This window comes from Silene latifolia, chromosome 8, assembly GCF_048544455.1.
Source record: "Silene latifolia isolate original U9 population chromosome 8, ASM4854445v1, whole genome shotgun sequence".
Lineage (NCBI taxonomy): Eukaryota > Viridiplantae > Streptophyta > Magnoliopsida > Caryophyllales > Caryophyllaceae > Silene > Silene latifolia.
The window spans coordinates 92,211,616-92,218,000 of record NC_133533.1 but is presented as its reverse complement, the minus strand read 5'-3'; the positions used below and the strand labels follow the sequence as shown (position 1 = coordinate 92,218,000).

General features: G+C 41.1%; 1 non-coding gene across 1 annotated transcript; it reads right to left on the bottom strand.

The window, feature by feature from the left end:
* Positions 1–1,151: 1,151 nt before the first annotated feature.
* Positions 1,152–1,258, bottom strand: LOC141597598 (small nucleolar RNA R71). The gene has a single exon (XR_012522825.1). It is a non-coding gene; the product is annotated as a small nucleolar RNA R71 (small nucleolar RNA).
* Between the last annotated feature and the right edge of the window lie 5,127 nt (positions 1,259–6,385).

Here is a 6,385-nt window from a genome sequence, read left to right as displayed (position 1 = left end):
GTCGACTTGTAGGTGTTGTACAATCTAATCGATTCGGCTCTGGGAACCAAACATTCCTAGGATCGTAAGATATAAACCAACTCAATCCATCACAACAATAATTGCTTGCTTATAATTTGAGAATATGTTTGTATAATCAATTCCCATGAATCCCGTATGACCCCATGACACCCTAGTGCTTTTTATCAATTGTTTACAACCTTTTTAATTCATCTTGCTTGTTTACTTTCATTGCTATTTAGTTTAGTGACCTTCTACATCAACCCCAATTGTGACACCCCTAAGACACCACTAGTTGCAATAGAAATCTCATCTCAATTCCCGTCCCTTGGGATCCGACCTTTACTTGCCTCTTTACTAATTGTAGAGTTGTTTGTGAAGTTATAGATTGTGTTTTGGTCTAGGTGCTCCTAACGACAAGTTACCGAAAAGACATAGTGCCGACCAAAAATGGCGCCGTTGCCGGGGACGGTGTTAACTTGATTTAGATTTTCTTATATTGTTATTAGTTGTGTATTTCTTTGCCTTGGGGAAGTAAAAGTCCTCAAGGTTTTTTCTAATTGTTTTCGAGTTGTTTGATATTTTGCATGTCTAGAAGGTCACAAGGTGATTTGTTACCTTTTGATCACGAAATTGAAAGAACTTTAACAACCAATAGAAGACTTGCTAGGAGAACTTTGAGAGGTATTAGTGAGGTTGTAGATATTCAACCAACTATTGAGTTCATCAACCCTTTTGCAAGCGAAGGTGAGAAGAACCCAACACAAAACCAACCCACAATTCCTATGTTTTCATCACATTCCATACCCACTGAGGAGAACCTACCCAATGGTACTCCCACACCACAACATCTAACCGGAAATTTTATTGCCAAATCCGCATTTATCCAATTAGTCGAAAGAAGCCAATTTGGGGGGATGCCTAGTGAAGACCCTCACTCTCATATGGAGACCTTTTGTGACTATTGTGATGCGATTTCTCAAACCGGTGTAACTCAAGACCAAATTCGATGGGTCTTATTTCCTTTTGCTCTAATTGGCACCGCGAAACAATGGTTGAAAGGCCTTGATAAGGCTACTCTCCGAATTGATTCTTGGAAGAAGTTGGCTCTAGCTTTCTACAAAAAGTTCTATCCACCGGAAAAGACTAACATGCTAAGAGCTCAAATTACGGGTTTTAAGCAAAGGGATGAAGAATCTTTGTATGAAGCTTGGGAGCGATTCAAAGGAATTTGTCGCTCATGTCCTCACCATGGACTTAGTTAGTGGTTCTTGGTACAACAATTTTGGAACGGTCTTTATGAAGATTCAAGGAACATTCTCAACATGGGATCAAATGGAATGTTAACCGAAGTTGATGACAATCAAACTTGGAACAAAATTGAGGAAACGGCGGTCCATAACTCACAATATAGTAGACCTCGCAAAGCTACTAGAAGAGGAAAGCATGAAGTGGACTCCATTACTCAATTGGGTGCTCAACTTAGTGCTCACATTGATACCATCAATTTGAAGTTTGAAAAAGCTATGTCTAGACTAGGAGAAGCCTTAAAATCACCAAAGCATCATGTTATTACCATGACGGCATCTTCATCAATCCCAAGTGGGATATGTGAGAATTGTGGAACTTTGGGACATGACCAAAGTGAATGTAGGGGAACAAATGAACAAGTGAATGCTTTCCAAGCATACAAGAGTGGTACCCCTTATTCCAACTATTACAATGAAAACACCAAATTTCATCCAAATCTCTCATACAAAAGCCAAAATGTTCAAAACCCGCAACCAACATACACCCCACCTCCCATGAGAAACCAAAATCAAAGACCCTTTTACAACCAAAACCAAGGTTACCAAAATCAATCTCCATACAATCAACAAAATGACCAAGGTTTTGATGTTCAAAGAGCGGTCCTTCAAATGCAAAAGAATCAACAAGAGTTTTTCACTCAAATGCAAAAGGATAGTCAAGCAAAGGAAACCACCATCAACAACATCCTAGCCCACACCAAAATGTTGGAAACCCAATTGACTCAACTAGCATCTTCAAGCTCACAAAGACAAAAGGGGCAATTACCACCTCAAAGTAATCCCCCAAGACATGAAACGGTTAGTGCCATTCACTTGAGAAGTGGTACAAGGTATGAAGCACCGATGAAGCAAGTTGAGGATGAAGTTTTGGAAGCTAGTGACAAAGAAGAAATTGTGCAAAACTCCAAGGATGGAGAACCATCAAAAGAAGAAATTTCAAAGAAAAATGAAGACAAGGTCAAGGAGAAGGAGCCCATTGTGATTAGACTTCCTTTTCCAAGTCGTCAAGCCAAGCCCAAATTTGATGACCAACTTGGAAAATTTATGGAAATTGTGAAGAATTTGGAAGTCTCAATTCCTTTCACGGAATTGATCAATCACGTGCCGGCCTATGCGAAATACATGAAAGACATCCTCACAAAGAAGAAGTCGATCCGGAAGCTTGAGACTATCGCCTTCACTAAGGTGAGTAGTGTAATACTTCAAGGGAGTTCACCTCCAAAACTCAAAGATCCGGGAAGCTTCTCAATACCGTGTACCATTGGCGACACCACGATCAACAAAGCCTTATGTGATCTAGGGGCTAGTGTGAGTGTTATGCCATACTCGGTGAGTAAAAGTTTGGGGATGGGAGAGCTTAAATGCACCAATATCACACTCCAAATGGCCGATAGATCGACTAAGACACCATTAGGGATATGGGAAGATGTTCCCCATTTAATTGGGAAATTTTTCATCCGGTGGACTTTGTCATTGTTGACATGGAAGAAGACTCCAACATTCCAATCATTCTAGGAAGACCTTTCTTACACACCGCGGGTGCGGTGATTGATGTGAAGCATGGAGAGCTCACTCTAGAAGTGGGAGATGATAGCATAACTTTCAATCTTGACAAGACCATGAGAGCTCCCCGTTTGCATGAACCATGTTTTATGATTGATCATTATAGCCGGAAGGATGATAGGAAGAAGTCGGAACTCCAATGGAAGAAGAAAATTGAAGATTCTCCATTCAAAGAGCAAGTGAATTGTAACGAAGAGAGCTTGCAAAGCTCACCAAGGTCAAGCAATGAAGAGGATGGCCTCATTGGCCAAGACAAGATAATGGGAGAGTTGTCTCAATCAACTCAAGAGATCTTTAGTGATCAAGTAGATGAAGTTTGTGGACTTTGGGACGATGAATTTGAAGGGATTTTCAATCCCTATATTGGTAATGCTATCGATCAAGACCGACAACAAGGGCAAAGGTCTATTGAAGATCTTTATCATGATAATGAACAAGCTTTTGATTACTTCTTCAAGGTGTTGAGCAACATCAACAACACCTTGGATATGCCCCCATGACATCTCACTAAGGATGAGAGTTTGGTGGAGTCCTCCCTAAACCACCATTTGTAAATATTTCTAACTCCCTAACTCGTATTTTAATTCTTATATTGCATTTTTGTCACTTTTGGATTTTTATACTTTGATCAAGATAATTATCATTTTTGAGAGAAGTGAGGGAGGGACTAATGATTTCAATTGATGTGTAGTGCTTTAGCTTAGTGTGGGGATAGCAATTGCCTAGGCTATTCATGCCTTAGTAGTGCCCCCACAATGAAGAACACGGGACTTTGAAGAATGAAAAATGACACGGGATATGCAAGTACAGGGATGGAACTGAATCCGGGTAAAAGGGGCAGAATCCGAGCGTTTTCAAGAGAATCTGCCCGTCTTCAGGCAACCCGGTGGTATTAGTCAAAAGACGCCCGTCCCTCTGACCTGAATTTTTGAAATTTTGGGACTGTTAACAAATCCGAGCGTCCTGCAAGAGAAGATGCCCGTCTTTAAAAAGACGCCCGTCCTGGAAGAAAAGACGCCCATCTTTTTGGCTGAGAAAAACAAGAAAATTCACTGGAAAGGAATACGCCCGTCTTCAGGGAAAGACGCCCGTCCCGCAGTTGAACAATCCGAGCGTCTTTGCTGAAAGACGCCCGTCTATAGGCGAGAATTCTCAACCCAAAATAGACAGAATACGGGCGTCTCGAAGGAAAGCCGCCCGTCTTCCCCCTGCAATTCAAACTTTTCGGGTCTTTTATAGACCCCCTCCCACATTCATTTCTTCATTTCTTCATTCAAAACACTACCCATAAACCCCAAAACTCAAAACCCTCATCCTCTCCATCACCAAAACAAGATTTCCTCAACCAGATTCATCAAAATCAAATCAAAACATCCTCCTAACAACAATTAATCACTCCTCTTTCAACAAAAATCAAACCAAGCACCAAAATCTTCAACCTTTGAGTCGATTTTTGAATCCATAAAGGCAAAGCCTTTCATCTTAAAATAGATTTGGGTACACTTGGAAATTGAAGATTTTCACTCTTTTCTTGGTTCAATCATCAATGGCAAGGACAAAAGGAGCAACAAAGGCACCTAAGGCAAAGGCACTCTCAACAAGATAAAAGAGTCTTCAAGCAAAGAAAGCCTCATTGGCTATGGTGGTAGCTAGCTCAAACTTGGAAGTGCAACAAAAACAACAACAACCTCCCTTGGAAGCAACCACTTCAACTACTCCGGAAATTGCTCAACTTTCGAACTATCCGGAGGTAATTTTCATTTCTAACTCCCATAGGGAAACTTTTGCCAAGTATGCTAGAAAATCCTTTCTATCCACCAAGTTTATTTGTGAAGATGCCTTGAATAAGTTGGGTGTCCTTGAACAAACTAAAGCCTTATTTGAAGCCATGGGGTTGGGAAAATTGTTTGCTACAAAAGAATTGACATACCCCTCCCTTACCTTAGAATTCTTGAGTTCTTTGAAAGTTACAAAGGTAGAGACTATGGAAAACATCGAGTTCCGCCTAGCTAATGTGAGTAGGCGAATCACCTTTGATGAATTGGGTAAAGTATTGGGTCTTAGTGATTCACCTATTTCAAGAATCCCGTAAAGTATGACCCCGCTCCTCTTTGGGAGGCGATTTCCGGAAGGAAATTTGAGAACTATCATGCTAGTCGCGTTCTATTAGTCCACCATCCGGGCATTAGAGTGTGGCATAAGGTCATCGGGAATACCATCATTGCAAGAAAAGACACCAACCACTTTACCAAGCTCGATTGTGTTCTTCTTGAGTCGGCCTTAAATATTGGAAGGGAATTCACCACGCCTTACAATTCTCTAAGGCTTTTGGTGGATCGATGGCTAAATGTTGATTGTGGGATGCAAGTCACTACCGTTATTGTGAATGTAGGTCTAGTCACTCTTTTAGCTAAGTACTTTGATCCGAACTTCAACAAGGATAGCAAGTATGTGGCGAAAAAGGGGGGTCATCTCATTGATTTGGATGCTATGATTAACAAGTACAAGTGGGTCACTCATAACCCTCTTGACACCAAGTATGGGTGGCTCAGCAATGAGGCTAGATCTTTTACTTTGCCTTCGAAGATTTGTCGTTTAAGTGTCCATCGGACCAACTATCTCCTTCCCCTCTATAAAGAAGCCGAATACATCATCCGGCAACAAAGGGATGAAATTGAAATGCCCTCCTCTTCCATTGTCACACCACCCTATCCTTTCAAGTACCAAGAGTTCAAACCCGAAGGTGTTGAAGCAAGCAAAGATTATATGACTCTACTTATGCAAGAGATGCACAAGCAAGCTTTTAAGGATCGGGAAGATGCTTACTTAGCCCAATATCCACCCCTCCTTCATTTAGCTAGGCAAGGACTACTTGATCCTTCATGTCCTTTGCCTAGTTGGGCGGATAGGGAAGTCTTCTTTCCGAGTGCATCTAGGGGTGAGATTCCGGGTGACGATGAGGTTGTCGGTGATGCGGTTGTTGAAAGCATTGATGAAGAGGCTAGTGAAAAAGAAGAAGAGGATGACGAACAAAGTGAACAAGAAAGTGAAGAGAGAAGTGGTGATGAGTCCACTTCTATTGAGGAAGATGATGATGATATGATGGAAGACTAGCAACCTTTAGAGGCTCCTACCCTCTTGAGGTTTGTCTACTTCTTTCTTTGTTTTATTTATTTATCTTGATCATGGTTGGAGTAGTCCTAGCAACATAGAGGACTAACACCTCGGCCCCATTGAGGTGTTCTTATTTTATTGTTCCCACTTTTGAAAATCCAAAATGACAAATTTAGTTTCATGCATTGCATCTTGTGTGCATGAACTACACCCAACCTTAGGACATTAGAAATAATGTCTAACTCGGTTTGGGGAAGTACATGCATACGCAACGGGAGGTAATATAAATTATGCTCTCCGTCATAAACAAAAACCCATGCATCATGTAGTGTAGATTAGTGTAGCTTGCATTTAGTGTAGAATTCATGCATCATGCTTGCATGATTTCCCATCATTTT